General features: G+C 34.8%; 1 protein-coding gene and 1 long non-coding RNA gene across 5 annotated transcripts in view; one reads left to right on the top strand and one right to left on the bottom strand.

The window, feature by feature from the left end:
- The window catches only part of PCDH9 (protocadherin 9), a 928690-nt gene that overhangs the window by 804991 nt on the left and 102103 nt on the right, over positions 1 to 21596 (bottom strand). The gene's annotated exons all lie outside the window — the stretch shown is intronic.
- LOC125170485 (uncharacterized) overlaps positions 1 to 21596 on the top strand; it is a 128117-nt gene that overhangs the window by 45863 nt on the left and 60658 nt on the right. The window contains exon 3 of one of the 3 annotated variants that reach the window (XR_007154060.1): positions 19170 to 19441. The exons of the other annotated variants lie outside the window; for them this stretch is intronic. This is a non-coding gene — a long non-coding RNA (uncharacterized LOC125170485). Of the gene's footprint in view, positions 1 to 19169; positions 19442 to 21596 lie in introns of those variants that run through there. 3 annotated transcript variants of the gene reach the window in all.

Here is a 21596-nt window from a genome sequence, read left to right on the forward strand (position 1 = left end):
TTTTATGCCATTAAATTCATCCATAGGTGAGTAATATTTATAAAATTCTAAAGCTTGTATTTTGACAAGCTTAAATGTAAAATATACTAATAGCCCCAAGATAAGCATAGTTAGTACATCAAATACATAACATGTAATTCTATCCAATATCTCTCTCTCTCTCTCTCTCTCTCTATATATATATATATATATATATATGCATATATATACATATCTTTATTTATATGTGTATATTCAAAAAGATTTGAATATCTTTTTATATGTGTGTGTGTGTGTATACATATACACAATCTCAATATATATAGTAGTTTATGGTATAAGGAAAGAAATTTTGGTGGACTTCTGAGTCAGCTAGAACTTTCATCGATACTCACTTGACCACTAAGATGATGATGTCATTGACCAAATCACCCAATTTTTCAAATCTCTTTCTTCATGATTAAATTGAAGATAATGCTACTAAAATTAAGGAATATTAAGTCTATAAGGAGCCTCACATGTGGAAGACAGTCAATAAAATACCCTTGTTTGTGTCAAAGTCACTATGAGGATTAAATTGGACAATTTGTTAAAACTTTTGGGGCCCTGCTTTATATGCAATTGCTTTGTATCCATTTACTCATTCATCCAACACATATATGTTAAGTACTTACTGTGTGCTAGATATTTGAAGTGCTTTACTTTAAAAGAGTGTTTTATGTAAAATATAAATGTAAGATCATCAAGGTTATCTTAAACATTAACTATATTCCTGGACTTGCTCTGTATTTAACCTAACAAAGGTTTATATCATCTTTAAGTGAAAAGCAGCAGGTTCATCATCAGTTGTGATTATTTCATATTTTATGATTAAAGTTAACTTGGCCATATTATAATTCTAATTTTAATATGGTAAATTAAGGGTAATGCAGTTCTGATTCAGGATATTATCTTTCAAAATAATTAAATTACTTACTAGTAAGATGATAGCATAATTATATGAAACTGAAGATTATTCATAATAAGCAATGTGTAATGTTTTAAATTGTGACCGTGAGAATGAGGCAGATGTGCCAGAAAGGACACCCATGACAAAGCAATAAATAAGTTGTTTTGTCAATTTCAGCATAGAAAAAATCCCTCTTCAGGACAACAAAAAATTCCTATTTCAGAGGAAGAGCTCATCCCTATTTGTACCATGTCTACTGTATAGCATATAGTCTGATATAACATTTATTACAGGAATAGAGAATATATAAGGATACAGCAGGGACTGATTAAACTCACAAATATAAACATGAAAATCACTATTTCTTTGTCAAATAAATACACAACTTTAATTAAACTGGGCATTATATTAAATAGCTAGGTAGAAACAAGGTGAACCTTTTTTGTTTGTTTCTTTAGAGAGAGAGAGAGTGCAAGCTGGGAGGGAAGGCAGAGGGGCTGAAGGAGAGAGAACCTTAAGCAGGCTATGCACTCAGCATGAAGCCCAACACAGGGCTTGATCCCATGACCCTGGGATCATGACTTGAGCCAAAATCAAGAGTTGGACACTCAACCAACTGAGCCATCCAGGCTCCCCAAAGTGAATATTTTAATAGATTTGAATAAACATCAATTTTACACCAGTGAATGCATATTTGAGGAAATATGCAACATTTTCTATCTTAATAATTCATAAAGAATAACACTGCAGTATGGACACACAAAACGATTAATCAGGCCACCAAAATTTTTAGCATAAACTTAGCAGTTTGGCTCAACATCATTGCCATGTCATATTTAGTCAATTTTAGTCAAAATTATGTGACCTATTGGAATTGAGGTAAGTGGCCCCAGTTCTATGTCTAGAAAACATCTATGCAAATTCAAAAATATACACATTTTGTAAAATTTTATTACAATAATACCTACCCCACTACAAATTCATACATATGAAATTTTAAAGAGATAATGGAGATTAACCATGTCTCAAAAGAAAAAATAAAAAGCGATCTCTGATGTACTGAAAGAGGGTGTTCTGATTTTGCCACTTTTTCTCTTTTCTCTACACTTCCTCATCTTCTCCCTAGATTCATAACTAACATTTTACTGGCTATGATCTTGATTTATTTTGAAGTTCTATTTTGCCAATGGGACTTAGGTAATTGTGTGTTATGAAAATGATCAAATTCATTTTCCTAAGTAAGCCAATAATGTAGCCTACTCACGTCGTTTGGTGTATTTCATTTTTCAAATGCATCTGTCTTTAATTGGTATGCTTATAGTCTGGACATCTTCCCTATTCATAAGCACACATAAACCTTCGTTACTGATTTTTTAAAAGGTTTCTTTAAAATTTGTGCCTGATACTTTTTAACCCACAATCAATATTTATACCACCCATTTGAATAAAAGTCTCTAGAAAATCCTGATATTTAGTATCATAATGACATAAGAACTGTTTCAAATCTCATCCTCCAGTAAGGCTAAATTGATTTTCATACTATCTAGAAATAGTGAAATATTTTATTTTAGATCAAAATGGTTCTTTGAGATCATGAAAAAAAGCTGTTTCAAATTTCTCTATTTAGTTTTAGGACAGGCTATTTTGCATCTTGAAGCTTTGATTTCTTATTTATAAAATGAAAAATCAAAGCTTTTGTGATGAATCCCCAGTGTAATGACAACATGCTTTTTGAAATGCATCATATAACATAATTACATTTAACCATAACAAGTGACCCTTACTATGTACATAACACTTACTTTGCGTACTACATTTTCATAATATTTTAAAGAAGTAGATGAGTCCTTGATCTCAAAGGCATGACAATTTAGTGGAGGAGGCTTTATACACACACGAAATAATTTAATAATAAATAGAATGACAAAGCAACATCTAAGCAAAGTGCACATTTTTTTTTTTTATTTTTTTTTATTTTTTTTTTAATTTTTTTTTTTTTCAACGTTTATTTATTTTTGGGACAGAGAGAGACAGAGCATGAACGGGGGAGGGGCAGAGAGAGAGGGAGACACAGAATCGGAAACAGGCTCCAGGCTCTGAGCCATCAGCCCAGAGCCCGACGCGGGGCTCGAACTCACGGACCGCGAGATCGTGACCTGGCTGAAGTCGGACGCTTAACCGACTGCGCCACCCAGGCGCCCCGCAAAGTGCACATTTTAAGAGCCCTTGCAATCTAGGTTTAAGCTCCTCATATGGAAAACTACTATGCATAAGTGGACATTTGCAGAAAATTAAAGTATAGAAAGGATTATTTTAAAGTCACACAGCCTGTTGTTGTTCGGACAATAAGCCAGGTGGCCCCAGAAATGCAAACTGGTAGTAATGCATTTGGACCAGTTTCACCGAGATCAATAATTTCCTAAAATACCAAATGAGCATGTCACCACCATCTCTTCATCCTTTTAGAGGAGTAAAAACTCCCGACCAAGGAAGAATTATGCCACTTATATACGAATTAAAAGTTAAATACAAATACCTATTTATTTAGTTTATGAGGCCTTTGAAAAAGCAATTCTAGTGGTGCCTGGGTGGCTCAGTTGGTTGAGCATCTGACTTCAGCTCAGGTCATGGTCTCATGGTTCGTGAGTTTGAGCCCCGCATCAGGCTCTGTGCTATCAGCAGTGAGCCCCCTTCAGATCTTCTGTCCACTGCTATCTCTCCCCACCCCTCTCTCATCAAAAACAAACAAACAAACAAACAAAAAAAAGGCAATTCTAAAAGAAAGAGACATTATAGACAAGATACAACCACTTGAGAGATCTTCATGGCTTTTATTATGTGGCTTTTAATGATTACAATTATTGAAGACCTTTTATGCACCAAAAATTATACACATAATATTTGTAACCTCACATAATTCCACAAGGTTGGTGCGATCCTCCTTATCCTGAAAGGAAACAGAAGTTCACTGACCCTGAATAACATACATACTCAGCAAATGGCTGAGCCTTGACTGATATATATATCTCTGTTTACCTCTCTGACTCTAGGCCTGTGCTTGTTTTTATATTATTCCCCAGTAAAGCACTCCCACCCAATCCATTTTTACCTATTACCCTGCTTTATTTTCTTTCTTCCATGAAGTCAATACTTTCTGTGTTCCTAGCATTTAGAACATAGTGATTATTCAGTGCATATTAATTGACATTGTCTAAATAAATAAACAGTTTGAACTTACTGAATCTCATCCCCCTTCCATTATCTGGTTTGCCATTCTTTCAGGTGGCTTTCAGGTGGCTTCCTGTAGCAACATTTATTTGTTTAACCAAAGTGAGTCAAAATTCCAGTTCTGTCTCTAAAATCATATTTTCAAGTTCCTTTTCATAAAGTAAGCATAACAGGTAAATAAATAAACCTGGGATAGCAAGAGAAATAATGAATCTAGTAACATGTGGGATTTAGATATAGTTATTATCATTCCGAGATATTAGTATACCATATTTCCATATTATCCCTTTAGGCAAATGGTCCCATAAGCTAGAGCTTTACATAAAATAAACAAGCATACTCATCTTCAGGAGAGGTGAGCACCAGGCCAAAAGACCAAGTCTTAGGTTATGCTACGTACACATGGCCTAGTGCAAGGGATAAATAATACATACCAGCCAAGGAGTGAAATATTGTGAAAATGGCAAATTCCTGTCAATGCTACCAAATAGTTTTCTTTTTTCCTCTTAAGGAAGATGGGAGAAATTTGAAATTCACTGTCACCTTACTGATTAATTATCCATTGGAACTTTTTTTTTTGCCATTCATTCTTCTAAAGGTATATTTTCTTATTTATTTCAAAGGAGATGGGTTCAGTCACTGGAAATTAGTACGTCAAATCTTATTTCAAGTGGCATTGAAAAGATTGATGGAACAGAATATAATAGCTATAAAATAACTATTAATATATTATATATATAAACATATATAAGCATATATAATATATATTATATATAAACATATGTTTTTATATATTATATATAAACATATGTTTTTATATATTATATATAAACATATATAATTTATGTAAATATAATAGCTGCCAAAATGTCGATTATATGTAACTTTCACCTCTTTATGCTAATTAAGCCTCTCATTCTGCTATTGTCATTCATTTATAAATAAGTTATTAATTTTATGTAACTAATTGTGTTACTGTCTTAACCTAGAGCTAAATTTCAGGAAATTCACCCATATTTAGTCTAATTCAATCATTAGATATGTTATGCTGCTATTCCTCGTGCCATATTAGCAAGCACATTAGTTTCATACATATTTTTAACAGTGCCATTTGACTTCAGGATAAGGCCAGTTAGGTTATTTCTGAGTTCTTTTCTGCATTTAAGTCATAACCAACTTGGAATAGCATCTGGCCCCAACATCCATATGCACCCCTGCTCAGGGCTTCTGCCAAGACTGGGTATACAATTATTATTAATGTCATTTCCTTTGTCCCTAATATTAGACTTTCTTTCAACACACTGTGCTAGGCAGGGTGTTTTGTCAAATTATATGTATTTACCTTCAAAATAGCTTCATGATACAATCATCATGGTTATCACTCAATAGTTGAGGTAACACATCTCTCCAAGGACCCATAGGCAACATGTGGAAGCTCCACATTTAGACCCACAGTGTTACTGCATTCTGAGACAGAACATATCCACAGAAGACACATTCTGCTTTAACTCTCCATGCATACTGCTTCCTTGCCCTCAGCAACACAACTCTTCTGGAAAAGGGATTCTCATTTGCCCTGATCTGTTGTTCCTAATAGAGTATATATACTAATCAAGTATTTATCAAACAATTAAAAGAATAAATGAAGCTAAAAATTTTCCAGTTTTTTAAAAAGCTAGTAACATTTTGGGGGCACCTGGGTGGCTCAGTCGTTTAAGCATGCAACTCTTGGTTTTGGCTCAAGTCACGATCCCACAGTTTGTGAGTTCGAGCCCCATATGGGCTCCATGCTCAGCAGTGTGGAGCCTGCTTGGGATTCTCTCTTTCTCCGCATCTTTCTCTGTCCCTCCCTCGCTAGCACGCACTTCTCTCTCTAAAAATAAATAAAACTTAACAAAAATGAGTAACATTTTCATGTCATTTGACTAAAATGCAAAAATGTGTAAGGCCTCCACAAGATGATGTTGTGTATCTATTTGGGCCTCCTTTGCCTTGTGATGTTAGCCCAATTTCACTACAAATTAAAGTTCACTATTTAATTTTCCAGTTAGAATCATATTACTGACCTCAGCATGATCTTACTTCCTACTCTTAGACCCTATTCCTTATTAATACTTTGCCTTCAGGCTAAAACTTTATTAGAATTAATTTTGAATCCACAATGTAATACTAAGTAAAAGTACAGCACCCAGATGTAATGAAGTAGATCAAATCAGCCTTTCATCTTAATTAGATAAATATAACTCTATCCAAACAAAAACCACACAAAATATCTGTGACTATATTTCTTCTGCCTTTGTCCCTGGAAAAAGGCAAAGGAAAATATTTTTTACATTGCTAACACAGGTGACTTACAGTGTTCCATGTCTTATAACTTCAACATCAACATTGTCATCTATGAGGAATATTTCTCAACAAACTGCAAGTGATAAAATTGCTCTACCTTCCATCATTAGTAATTACTTTTGTTCCATATGGTAACAGAAAGAACACTTTACATTAGATTATGCATTGCCAAGTCACGTTTTCTTCTGATACAGTAACTGCCAAAACTTTGCCCATCAAACACCTGGATCACACTGAGAAATGCAATCACTGAGGTAGGCAATAAAATGTTCCTGTTTTGCTGGATAGAGCTAATTAAAAGTCAAGGTGTTCAATTTGGTACATCACAGAGAGTAATGCTTTATACAGTGTAGCCCAAGTTTTATTTATTTACTTTTTTGAATCAAATTAGAGAACATAACATAGCATAATTTTAAATTATCAGAAAAGTCTGAGTACAATCTACTTAAAGTCAAAACAATTGATCAGTTCAAGGTTTTAAAAAAAGGTAGACAAAAATCATCTCTTGACTATATTGTAATTCACTGTTCCATGAACTACACAGAGGTTGTGTCTGCCAACCTTTTTTTCATTTTTCCCCTAGGTAGACTTTTACAGCTTTTTTTTTCTTAATTGTTAACTCGATTAAATTTTAATGCTACAGATAAAGGGTATAAATGTTTCTGTAATGTATGTATATCTGTGCTTTGTACATACAAAGAGTAAGATTTCTTTCACCACCCTCCCTCCAGGAACCAATTTTAGCCCCTTTGGGAGCTATATCTCCCATTGAGAAGGTATGAGTAGACAAAGCTCAAAGTTTTAAATTATGGAAAATATATTTTTATTTCATTTCAATGAAGCATTTATTTGCCAGTCACATAGTTTAACCCACTCTCAGATTTTTTTTTTGTAGAAAGAATTTTGAATGAAAGAAATGAGACAAATGAAGAGAAGCAGAGAAACTCTTTTTTTAACCATCTTTAAAGCAATATACTGCAGTTACTTCATGAGATGAGTTATTTCTGAATGTACAATTTCAACTATATTTACAAAGAAAGAGTTTTAAATTAACTCCAGAACTATGCAACAGCCCCTTTCTGTGAATTCTAATTTTGTAAACTATACTCTCAATGGGGAGGGTGAGGATATGCAGGGGAAGAGGAACAAAGGAGAAAGTCAGCAATAAATATATCCATGTATCAGAAATTTTGGTTCTAGATAGAAACACAAGGAGAAGATTGCCTGGGTTTTTTTACTTTTTATCGGGTTAGACTGGTATTATATAGCAATTGTCTTACTTTTGAGTACACTTTATATGAAAAAATTATGAAAGACTAAAATTTGTCCTATCACTAATCTGTGCTACGTCTCTACTTCATTGTTATCTAATTGTCTTTGTGTATTTTTTAAATGGCTCTGTAGAGATAGAATTTAAACTATCAAAAAATGCATGACTTAATTTCAACTGGTTTAGATTGACCACACACTAATCCCCATGGCTACTGACCCAATGCTATAAAATCTATTAACTAATGATGAATGCTATTCAGTAACCACGAATCTACATGTTTTGGAGTATGGTGTATCAAGCTATTAGCATTGTTAAATAGTAATTGGATTTATGATTTGCATCTAGTTTTGGCGAGTGGGGATTTAAAGGTTAATGCTGGTCATCTAGCTAGGATAGGCCTATGTGAACAGCATGCCTCCCACAATGAGAAGACTTTGGGACACCTGGCACAGAGGTGCTTTGCATATACCCTGGTGATGGTTTAAGTCCTGTGCAACCCACCCAGGAGTGCGAGTACAACAGAGCCTTTGCCTAACAGCTCTGGACTCTTTTCATTGCAGATACTCCTGCTGCTGCTGTTTTAAATCTTTTGCCTGTAATCAAGGTGTCCCATAAGAACCAAGTGACTCTTGAGGGTCCTTTTAGCAGTGGGAAAATTAAGGGGATTCTGAATGTGTAATTAATATAGATAGTAATACAAATAATTCTCATCCATAAAAATATAAATTGTCTAGTGGAATGCAATTCATGAGGCCCCTCTGGTGACTGGCCTGTTTTGCCAGTTTGCATCCCTTTATTTATTATTATTATTTTTAATGTTTATTCTTTGAGAGAGAGAGAGAGAGAGCACAAGCAGTGGAGGGGCAGAGAGAGGGAGACACAGAATCTGAAGCAGTATCCAGGCTCTGAGCTGTCAGCACAGAGCCCAACATGGGGCTTGAACTCAGGAACCGCGAGATCATGACCTGAGCTGAAGTCTGATGCTTAACCGACTGAGCCACCCAGGCATCCCAGTTTGCATCCCTTTATAAATTTATTGCAGCATTCTTTATCTGACTTTAATGTGTGGAATTTGGGGTTCCCCTTTGAATCAAATGTAATAACTTATTGACTCCCTCATTAATTAATGAATTAAATAAAATCTTTGTCATGTTTTAATTTTATATCTGGATGAGAGTAATACTTTTATCCTGTTTACGTTTTATCTTTTATCAACTCAAATAAGGAGTGGCAGCACAGCATAGTTTCAGGAACAAAGACACTAGTTAGACTTTTTCGGTTAGAATCCAAATGTTGCCAGCTTTGTGATTTTGGCAAAGTTACTTAAATCCTCCAAGTATCCATTTCAGCAATAGACAAAGGGTTTGCATAATATAAATTCCTTATATATTTAAAAAAATCAATGGGCCTTTGTTTCCTATCAATGAATTGGGAACACCATCAGCTCCTCTCTCATGGGATTTTAAATTGAGTAAATGAGAAAATACATGCAATGAATGTAGACAGCCAAACTGCTGGAGCTAAATATTAGAAACTACTTGGAGTAGAAATGGGAGTAGTAGTGGTATTTGAATTGCTATCATTTCCTTTTTTCTTTTTCCTTTGTGACTGACAAAATGTTGGTTTTCTTCTTTCCTAATCTGTTAAACACATACATTCTTTTTTTCAGCCTCTTTCTCTTAGATTTATTCAAAGACTGTCATATTTCTTTTGGTATTTGAAAACCCCCCAAACCTAGATGGAAACCCTCAAACCTAGATATTTGGATGCAGATCACTTTATCAGTCAGAGAATGCTGGAAACATAGCCACACAGAATCAGAGGAAATTAGATGGAAGTATTGCATTGGTCCTTATAAATTACTTTTAATTACCCCTCTCCGTTAAAAAAAATTGTTATTTACCTCAAAAGTAGATCCTGACAAGGTTTGATAACTTTCAAAAATCAACTAGTGATTTTCCCAGATTCTTCAAAAGTTTATCCAGTTGGAGGTGGGGGGTGGGGAGAAAAGATTAGGTAGGCCAGTTGAAAAATAAAGTACTAATCATTCCCACTCTTAGCATCTGACTAGAGTAAACTACTATTGAAATCAACCTGATAAAAAAAAAATATCGTCTTGGGAGTGAGGCTTAGTCAAGTGACCTACAAAACACATGGATGAGCAGTCACTGATATTTTTTCACTCTAAGCGGAACTGACTGTAATCAGGCTAGAGCTATTGATAAAAGCAAACACATTTCTCTTTTGTTCCACACATCTAAGTAGGCAAGAAAATACTACTAAAATCATTATGTTCAAGAGGAGAAAATAAGAGGTTAACTTAAAGTGCTATGCTCTATTGAACCCAATATACATACTTTCCCCAAAGCAACAACAAATACACCTCAGAAATGCAATCAAGGTCTCAGATTCATTCTAGCAAACTTATTGTGCCAACCCATTATTAATGTTGCCTCTCAGGGAATTTCCATTTCCACGTGAGTTGGGCCAAATATTATTCACAACTTTATCGTATCTTACATTATCCATTTAAAAAGGGAAGACATTTATATAATGAAGGAGGATGAACTTTAAGGTATGATAACAGAACGCATCTTTAAAAAAAGAAAAGAAAAAGGAAAAGAAAGTGTCTTGACATATTTGTAAAGAATTTATGATACTGACACTAATTGGTGGCAAATTTGATAGGTTATAGATAAGTGAGTTGTCTTAGTTGAGGAGCAATTCTGTAGCTCCACTTTTCTGTATTCCTTTCCACGCCAATCACGGAAAATGCCGGTGAACGGGCCCAGCTGAATTGAGCCATTGAAGGCAAGAGTAGGGAATTAATTGTGTTCTCTTGCTTCTTTTCCTACTGCCAGAGAAAAGCACTATTGTCCTCCTTGAAGGATTCCCTTTCAGCCTTAAGGATCACTGCCAACTTCATTGAGAAAGTCAAACTGCATATCCAAGTGGAAGTAAGGGGGGCTCACCACCAGCTTTGTTCTTAGGAGAGGGAAGTGTGATGGGTTCTAAACATAAGCATCACTGAATATCACATTTTAAATTTACTTTAAAGTGGCTTAATGAAAAATGAGAAACACAGAAGAGTGAGAAAGAAAACAAAATAAACTGTAAATTTATAGCCTGAATAAAAGTTACACTGAATGCTATTTATAATGTCGTCTATGTACGTATGCTATGAAATTACACTTGTTAAATGCATCAGAGCCTCTGAACCACAGAGAGCAATCTTATCTGAAGTAATAATATAAATGTCCACTTTCACAGATGAATGGATACATTGGATTAAAAAAAAAGCACTTTTCTTAATGTGACCTAATTAAGGGTGTAAATTAAAAAAGATTTTGAGCCATAAAAATGTCAGATCTCAAGTATAACTTACTTGAGGATTTGAAGATAACCCACATAAAATGCAAGAACTATTCAGTTACTACCCAAGAAAAGGACGTTCTAGTATTCCTTATGGAATTCAGGTATGTTGACTCAATGATCAGGACTAGCATATATGAAATATTAAGAACAGTGTAACATCACTTATAAATGAGAAATGACATTAAATTTCCAACACTGAGTTTGTCTGAACTCAATACAATTTAGCAGCCTAACTGACAGTTAAGGCTTTGTATGGGCAATGTTAAACAATTTTACAGTAAGGAAATACCTACTTTCTCTTTAGGAGCAAAAGATTATATGCTGCAGAAGCTTTTGCTGTGGATACTGGATAGAAGGATACACCTCTCCATAACCAAACAAGATGTTATATTCATTAGGTTAAATGTCTTCATAGCTCTTGGCACTTGCAATAGAACTGGGCAGGAACTAGTCTGTAATTCTGTTCACTGTTCTAGCTGGGATTTCATTTTCCTACACTTCCCACAACAAAGACACGTTGTTATTTTTTGTTGTTGTTGAATTCTGGGCAAATAACCCTACAGAAAACCTCTAAGAAATACTGGATACATATAGTAAAAACTGTGAAATGCATGAGCCAACAGTTTTATTCGGTAATAAATTCAATCATATGGCATAATTGCCATATGGCACAATGGATTTTGTTTGTTTATCTGTGCTTCATTAAAGTGAGCTCCCAGAATTTCTTCTTTGTTTGTGAAAGATCTATTATAAAAGTGACTTCTTGCAAGCCAAGCCAGGTGAAATGTATGTGTACACCTTAAATTAACTTTCCAAGTGGCCACAGCTTTCTGAAAAGTATGAAGCCATAGAACATGATAGTATTCAACGGAAGATTGGCCTGAACTAAAGATCAAAATTTAATCAAGCTCCCAAATATTTGTATCTGTGGCATTGCAGCACCTTCACACTGTAACCTATTTATCCTAAATACCTTTTCCTAACAAGTAATTTTCTGGATGTCACCACAATTTACCAGGGTCAGCATCTAAATGTAGAACAAGTAACTTATTTAAATTAGTTTATTTGGTCAGAAAAAAAGCTGGATGACCTGGCATGCATCATATGATTATTAATATAGTTGTGCTTGGGATTTAAAACATCTTTGCAGTAGCAGGTGGTTTATAACAGTGAATTAAAGCACAGACAGTTAAGATCATGTTTAGAATATATCAAGTAAGAAATAGAATGTCCTTTCAGCTAGGCTGTAGTGAATGGAAAAACAAAAGCTTAAATGAAAATCCATTGTAGGCCTAAAGCCTTAAGAGGTTTACAAGTTTGCTTCTTTTTCCTTTTTGGGTTTGTTGATTTTGTTGTTGTTATTGTTGTTGTTATGATCCTCATCATTTAATCAACTGGGTTTTGGATCTTAAACTGGAATAAAATACATAATGCACCCTTACATTATCTAAAAGTAATCATCTATGAGAGCTTAATTGTTATAACAGGATCAACACAACACCAACTACTTCCTTCTGAACACTACCATTGCAACAGTAAATAAGGAAAGATTTCATTCATTTCCACATCAATCTTTCTTCTTTTTAAAAATTAAGTGACTATTAAAATATCTTTCAAACATATTCTTAGCCTATGCTGTCTAGTATAAGATGGGTAAATGCACAATGTACCACTCAGCAATACACTAGCAGAGAAAAAAGAACATGGAACAAAATACAGTCAAGTAGACAAAACAAAACATATGATCTGGAATTGTGGTGACTTACACAGGGAAATGACACCAACTCATTTGTTCTCTCAAGATGCAGCAGAACTTAAACTCACGCAGTAATTGGCCAAATGATGTAATCTGCCTTGAGATGTGGAAACGGACACGTTTTAGAAATGTATAAGCAATGATTTGTAATGGCTCTTAAACCACTAAGATAGGGTATGCAGGAGCGAGCCAGATGAATAACCTCATGACCTCAAAGAATGGTGCAAGTTAGGAAGATACTGAGCCAGATATTCATGAGTGGGTTGGGTTTAGAACATTGTGTCTTAAGCACATTAATGGCTTTCGTTGTATACAGATCTTTCATTGTCAATTTTTTTTAGAAACTATGTAACTACATGCAGACAACAACAATGATTATGCATTCATCTTACTCTAACTTTATAACTTCATATGCCGCTTCTTTAATAATCTCATGCCATCCATAAGAACAGAAAATATATTTAAATATATGAGGAATTTAAGAAGACTTTCTATTTTTTCCCAAGCCTGTATATGTAGGTAGCATGTAAATTAAAAAACAAGTCTTCTAAACTGTACTACATATCATGCCTGTGCATTAAGAGAGAAGTATCTTCATAAAGGCCCTGGAGAAGGCTGATGGCATTTCCAGAAAACACATTAATACTTATGTCATTGTTCTTACTCTGGGACTATATGCAATCACATGATGAAATGTGCAATATAGATTTTTTCTTTGTATACAGGCCACCTCTGTGGACGCTGATACTGTCTGTTATGAATACGAATCTTTACTAGCCCTCACTCATGGCTAACACCTAGAATGTGGGGTTAGAAATGAGTGTTGAATTCCTTTCTCTGCCACTTAACAATGTGGCGTTTCCTACTGGAACCCTTTCCTTTTGCTTCTCCCTTTTTTCCTTTAATCTTTGTACTACTCACTCTTGGAGATTCAGTTTAAAGTATGAATTTCTCTAATTATCTCTAACTCTTCCCTGGCACAACAAACAAAGTTGCTTTTTCATTATTGCTTACATAGTACTTTACACATAGTTCAATTACATTATATCAGTATTTAGTCACGGGAATACTTGACCCAATATGACAAATATTAGGTTTCATTAATATTTGAGTCCTCAGTGTCATATAATAAGCCCTCTTTAAAACCTTGCTAAAATAAATTGGTATTTCTTATGTTTATGTAACATTTGGTAGTTTTCAATTTACTTTCTCATATATTAAAACACAGAAAAATATAGATTTTGTAATAAGGAGTCAGCATATGTTTAAGTAGCTTAAAAACATCTGTTTTGAGGAAATTACTCAGACCACTGCAGAGGAAATTGGCCTAGAGGCACTATTCTATTGAGAAGGAACATTCCACTGTTAACAAACTCTACCTACTTATTAATTAATCTATTTAACAACTACTGACTTCCTACCATATACTCTGCAAGATTCTGAAGACACCAAATAATGACAAAGTCAGTACCTCAAAACAACTCAGAATTGAGCAGTGAGACAGACATATATACAAAGCTATCATAAAATAATCTTTATCTGGGGGCTCCTGGGTGGCTCAGTCTGTTAAGGATCTGACTTCGGCTCAGGTCAGGATCTCACAGTTCATGGGTTCGGGCCCTGCATCAGGTTCTGTGCTGATAGCTCAGAGCCTAGAGGCTGCTTCAGATTCTGTGTCTCCCTCTCTCTCTCTGCCCCATCCTGCTTGTGCTGTCTCTCTCTCAAAAATAAATAAATAAATAAATAAATAAATAAACATTAAAATAATAAAATAACCTTCATATGTTTCAGGGTACTCCTGCACAATAATAATTATTTTTAAAATGTGGGAATTGTAAAATGTCAGAATAAATGGACATTATAAGATTTGCAAATATAATTTATTTTGGCCTTATGTGTAGTCAGAGACATATAGATTTTTATTCTTCCTTCTCCTAGAAGCTCCAACTATTTGTCTCACAAGCAAACAATGAGCATGAGTTATTATTTTAAAATGTGTTGAACCTGCAGGCCCCATGAGTTACTGTATTGGGACTCAGGAAATCCGCTCTGTGTTCTTCCAGAGAATTACAACATATTGCTGCCTAGAGCAATGTTAACTTTTAATGTCTTTGTTGTGGTATCTTAAACTTTTTTTTCACCATCATACAGAACAGTTATTCTTCTCTTCCCTTTTCCACATTACTTTGTATTGTGCGCTCTAATCTTTGTTACATACTATCAGCAATCTCAAGAGAATGCCACTTAAGAGTATACCCCTTTCAGAATTTTGAGTTAGAAAAAGTCCTTGTATAATAGCAATGAATAGAATCCTCTAGATGCATGATCATATGGATGTTGCTCTCTGTAAGAAAAAAATCTTTTGTTATATAGTGGAAAGTTGTCTGAAATTGAGAGTGCCAGAGATTTGGCATGACTTGGGATCTGCCATTAAATAAATGTGTGTAATCTTATAGAACTCGTGTAGTTGCCAGGGGCTTCAGTGTTCTCACTAGCTCTAGATTGCTTGCTTAGTTCCTTTTTTTTTTTTTTTTTTGATGGTCTAATTGATCATAATGAATAAACTCAAAACACATTATTTTATTTTATTTTTTTTATTTTATTATTTTTTTTTTATTTATTTTTGGGACAGAGCGAGACAGAGCATGAACGGGGGAGGGGCAGAGAGAGAGGGAGACACAGAATCGAGAAACAGGCTCCAGGCTCTGAGCCATCAGCCCAGAGCCCGACGCGGGGCTCGAACCCACGGACTGTGAGATCGTGACCTGGCTGAAGTCGGACACTTAACCGACTGCGCCACCCAGGCGCCCCAAAACACATTATTTTAAAGAAGAACTTGAGGAGCTCCGGGGCAGCTTAGTCGGTTGAGCGTCCGTCGGCTCAGGTCATCATCTCACGGCTTGTGAATTTGAGCCTCACGTTTGTGTGCTGGCAGCACAGAGCCTGGAGCCTGCTTTGGATTCTGTGTCTCCCTCTCTCTCTGACCCTCCCCTGCTTGCACTCTGTCACTCTCTCTCTCACAAAATACGTAAACATTAAAAAAAAAAGAAAAAGAACTTGAATCTATCTTAAGATGACCAAGTTGGATTTATTGACAAGGCCTCTCCCAATGTCCATTAATTGGTCTAGATTCCTGATTGTGTTTTTATGTTGTTTTTTTGTTCTTATTTATGAATAACTGAATTACAGATGGGACACTTCCAACTGCAATAAAGGAAATTAATTTCTATATAAATACAATATGGCACTGTAACCACCAAGCATTTTCTCACAGACTGGAGATACCTGCATAGAGGGATGAATATCTCTGAAATGTCTTACCTCTTTACTACATTTTATATATATATATATATATATATATATATATATATATATATATTTTCTAGGTTACTCCTAACAAGAACCGCATGAAGAATATGTTTTTGTCATTTATAGATGAAAAAGTTGAGGCTCAGTGTGAAGTTAACAGTTAGGAAGCAAGCATTCTACTCAGCTGAATGTAACTTTCCCATTCCAGAAATCCTCCAAGGAGATGAAGCAAATAATATTGCTTTTAAAGTATAGATTAGTTAACCCATGAAATTAATTTTATTCTTTCTGAAAAATTATTTGTTGCTAGTTTGTTAGTGACACAAATGTTGAAAATAGTTACTCAAGAGAGCTAATCAAAATTAGTATGCAAATTCCCTACTTTTGCCGTAGGCTTTCTCATTCATTCATTCATTCAATCAGGTATTAATATCACTGCTTTTAAATTAGTTTGGTTCTGCCCTTTAAACTTGGAAAGACAAAAATCTATTCACTTGTATGGACATGTTGTCGTAAAGGACCTCCTTCTACCCATTTTTATACACTTACCTGATTCACAAAAGATAGGTTCCTAGAAGCAAAAAGCAAATAAATCGAGACTGCCATGGTTTGCTACTTTTAAATGGACATATGGCAGCATATTTCCTGTAAGAAATGCTGAGAGATGTAACCACCCAGAACTCCTCTTCCCTCTCCTAGCTGATCTCCAGTTCGAGCAAATCAAGACGTGGCTGTGTTCCAACATAGCATCCCTATTCACATGTTCAAGGCAAAGAAGAATGCTCTCCATCCTTTACAAACATACACTTGGTTGAGGAGAAAAACTGTCATTACTTATGTTTCCTTTTTGTTTTTAGCATAAGCTGAAGACCTACTTTCATTTTCTTTTACTCAGATATGTGTCTTTCTAAAGCAGTTTTATGACACCCATCATTGGTTACTATAATTATTAAATTATGAAAGCATGGTTAGGAGAGAGTCTGTGCTTACACTTAAACTCAATATTGTCATCTCATTCTTCTTTCATCTAAAGACAATATAAGGTATTAGAGAACCAACTTATTCTGTATATTAAGAGGAAATTAAAATTTTCCAAAAAGTTATTTAAAAAAACAAGTTTCTGTACTTTTCCTTCATAAAACACCCACAGTAAATTATAAAACATCTGTTATTTGTATGTATGTTATATACTATTGCTCAAAATTAGTTCAGATTAATTAAACAATCAGTACTAAGGAATAACCTAGGGACACCTGGGTGGCTCAATCAGTTGAGCATCTGACTCTTACTTTTGGCTCAGGTCATGATCACGTGGTTCATGGGATTGAGCCCCTCTTTGGGTTTTGTGCTGACAGTGTAGAGCCTGCTTGGGATTGTTTCTCTCCCTCTCTCTCTACCCCTCCCCTGCTTGCATGTGCACTCTCTCTCTCTCTCTCAAAATAAATAAATAAACTTAAAAAAAAAAAAGAATCACCCCACTCTTAATTCTCAAAATGTGCTTCATGTAAAGAGTTAAACAAAAACAAAAAAAAAATTCTTGCTATCATGCCTAGCCATGACTGAATATAAGTCTTCACTTTTATTGTAATTTAGACAATTTTTATGAATCATAACTTTGTTTTCTTTATTTTCAAATACTAAATAATAATGAATCCACAGTCTCAAAAGAGTAAAATGCATGCATTCCATAACTGCTAAGTATTGTTAAAACAATGGCATTTGTAGTATGCCATACTGCTATCCACCTGAGACAAGGAAGATCAAACTGAGTTTTAAGTATGCTTAGGTCTTTGTTATTCATGACAAATAAATACAGTAAATGAAAACCCTAAACTCAACTAGATAAATGATTAGAGAGGGTCTCAGATGTTGTAGGCATATATATTCATTTGAAGACTTTAATATATACTTACTAAATATCCAACATGTATATAGGAATATTATAGGTATAATGAAAAATAAGGATATATAAACAACCTATTCTCTTTCCTCAAGCATTTTTCAATCGTGTGAAGTAGAAAAGGATGTTAAAAATTAATTCTGTAACAAGGTAGAAGGTCCTATGAGGCTTTGTAATCAGTTCTTAGCTGTAAAACAATAAACATATTGTTGTCTGCCCAGTATTAATTTATGACAAACCCAAAGCACTTTTCAAGCTACATTATTCTTTATTAAATTTAATAACCTAACATCTACTAGAGTATCACCCCTACCTTTCTTGCGGTATTATTTGTTGATGTAGATCACTGACCTCACCTGAAGTAATTCTCTCTTGTTTTGATTAATTTTTTGGAGGAGGAAGTGGAGGAGGAGGAGGAAACAAAAGGAACCTTCTTTTGAAATACACAATGAATTAGAAGAAATGGGAATAGAAGGCAGATTTTGGATTCTCTTTGATTTTTCATCTTTCCCCCCTATGGTCATTGCTTGTCTACATTAGATTTCAGCTGACCCGGCAGAGTAATATTATTGTTCAGGATGCCTTATTCTTGTGGGACTAAAACCTTTCACTGGTGTTGAGAAGAGATTTCTGTGTGCCTTCTGTGTGATGCATTCCTGTCAATGGCATGAGTGTATTCAGTTTCACCCCTTTAGGTTTTACTCTTTTACAGATTCCCAAGATCTATACCAGATGGGACCTGGTACAACTACATAAATTAACACATTAGGGAAGTGACTTGTTTATGTCAACATAGCCAATGGCAGGCCTAAAACTAGAAATCAGGTCATGTGGAAGCAAAAGGATCCCGGGCTTGGAATCAGAGCAGAGCGCAAATCCTAGTTCTGCATCTCATGAAACTTCTGATTTGGGGCAAGTTTTGAGCCTCAGTTTTCCTGTCTGCAAAATTGGAAATTTGCAGAAACGTGTGAAAATTTAGTGGAATAATTGATATAAAGTGTCTGTGTCTGACAGAGTAGACATGCATAAGATGTTCACCCCTTTTTCTTCTTAGTTCCTAGATCAGTACTCTCCATGGTATGCCACTGGGCCTCCCACAGACATGGATTTAGACCTATGATGTCATCGTATCTGGAAGCTCCTCTGTGACTCTGCAGCCTGTGCCTTAGTGCATAAACACAGTGCATGTGCGTTAGTGTTGCTGATGCACGAAGAATCAAATGGGTTAGGGAAAAATTAATTCTTATCCTTTATTCTTAATCCTTGTTCCCTTTGCCCACACCTGTGTAGGTGTTGTGTAGAGGCCATGGCTTGAAATAAAAGCTCTTTGACCTTACCTGGTCAGAGGTAGGAGAGAACAAAAATATGAGCGGGGGGGGGGGGGGGGGGGGAGAAGAATCTCTCCTCTCCCTTGTGCAGAAATATTAAGCTGCAGAAAAATTACAGCATGAGTATGGACATGGTAATACATGAAGGAGGAGAAGTAAGTAAGTTCTGGAAATTTTTGAAACCATGTTTCACTTACCTCTTTCATTATCAATATCACCATCATCTAGTCTGTGATGCATTTGAAATTTATTTATTCTTAGTTCTAAACTCAATAAAGTGAAGAATAAGTGACCTATAATCACCACTCATATATTCCAATGGACTTGTCTCTCTTAAATTATCACTTATTTTTGCTTGATTTGTCTTAGATTGATCTGACATTTTTGACATTTATAGTGTCCATTTAAAAAGATTCTTCTAATGCTATAATGTCAATCATTACAATATATAAATGTAGCAAATCAACATGTTATATACCTTAAACTTACACAATGTTATATGTCAAATATATTTCAATTAAAGAAAGTTTCTTCTTAGGGTTCCTGGATGGCTCAGTTGGTTAAGTGTGGACTCCTGATTTCAGTTCAGGTCATGATTTCACAGTCATGAAATTGAGTCCCGTGTCCAGCTCCATGCTGGGCGTAGAACCTGCTTGAGATTCTCTCTCTCCCTCTCTCTCTCTGCTCCTCCCCTGCTCGCAGCACACACGCACACACTCTCTCAAAAATAAAATAAACAAATAAAAATAAAGAAATAAAGAAATAAAACATTTAAAAATTAAAGTCTCTTCTTAAAGTTTATATGTTTTATTTATAATTTTATATAATACTGAGTTGAGGGGCACTTGAGTGGCTTAGTCTGTTAAGCGTCCGACTTTGGCTCAGGTCATGATCCCACAGGTTATGGGTTCGAGCCCCACATCGGACTCAGTGCTGACAGCTCAGAGCCTAGAGCCTAGATCCTGCTTCAGATTCTGTCTCTCTCTGACCCTTCCCTGCTTGCCCTCTGTCTCTCTCTCTCTCTCGCTCACTCTCAAAAATAAATAAACATTAAAAAAAAATAACTGAGTTGAGAAAAATGAGAACATGATTTAACATGTGAAGTATCCTAATCTCCTATTCCTGCAACATTCCTTGTATTTTAGGAATTTCAAAGCATCTCTTTTTACATTTTCCTTCATGTATTAACATACAAAGAGTTGAGAGTTTTGAGAAATATGATATTAAAAATTTACAAAATAGGTGTTATGTTTATATACCTAGTTTCCGTGATTAATTTAGTATTATTAATATATTAATATATTTACTTTTTGATTAACATTCTTCAAAATAATCTAAATAATCCACTAATATTTAATATTATATAGCTGATATTTATTGAGCACTTCTCATGTGCCAGTCAATGTTTTCAGTGTATTACTTCTATTAATTTAATAGTCCTGGTGGTCTATTAATATCCTTATTTTCCAGATCAGAAGAATGAGGTACAAAAAGGTTAAAAAAATTATGTAATATATTAAGTAGGTAGTGATCAAGACTCAAATTTAGACTATGTGGTTCCTCAGCCCAGGCTTTTAGCTGATACGCTGTAGTAGGTTAATTATCATATTGAAGCTATTTCACCATCTTAATCGACCAATAACATTGTTCTCTAGTACACTCTAGTATACTCATAGTGTGAAAATTTCCTCCATTAAATAAGTTCTCATTAGATCAATGTACCTAAGATATTAGTATAAGTGGATTGTTTTTTCAAGATATAGAGATCAGTTATTTACATATGGAAACAATATTACAAACAGTGGTTAGATATCACGGATAGTTATAAAGCCCTGTTTATTATTAATAAACTAATCATTAATTAAAGCATTCAAGCTCCTATTTCCTGGCAGCAAGGAGAGAGGTATGACCAAGAACAGTAGAGAGAAGTTTCTTCCCTTTCCTAAAAAGGAGTAGGGCTGACTGTAGGCAAAAATTTTAAATAAGTGAAATCTAATTTTGCTACTTCCCAAATATCCCTAGTGTCCTCAAACTATTTTACCCCATCATATTTCATTTCCATGGCAATCAAGATTTTTATTGCATTAAACTAATTGATCTTTGCAATGTGTTGGTGGGGAGTGCAGACTTTAGCTGAATAATAATATATAAAT

Source organism: Prionailurus viverrinus, chromosome A1, assembly GCF_022837055.1.
Source record: "Prionailurus viverrinus isolate Anna chromosome A1, UM_Priviv_1.0, whole genome shotgun sequence".
NCBI lineage: Eukaryota > Metazoa > Chordata > Mammalia > Carnivora > Felidae > Prionailurus > Prionailurus viverrinus.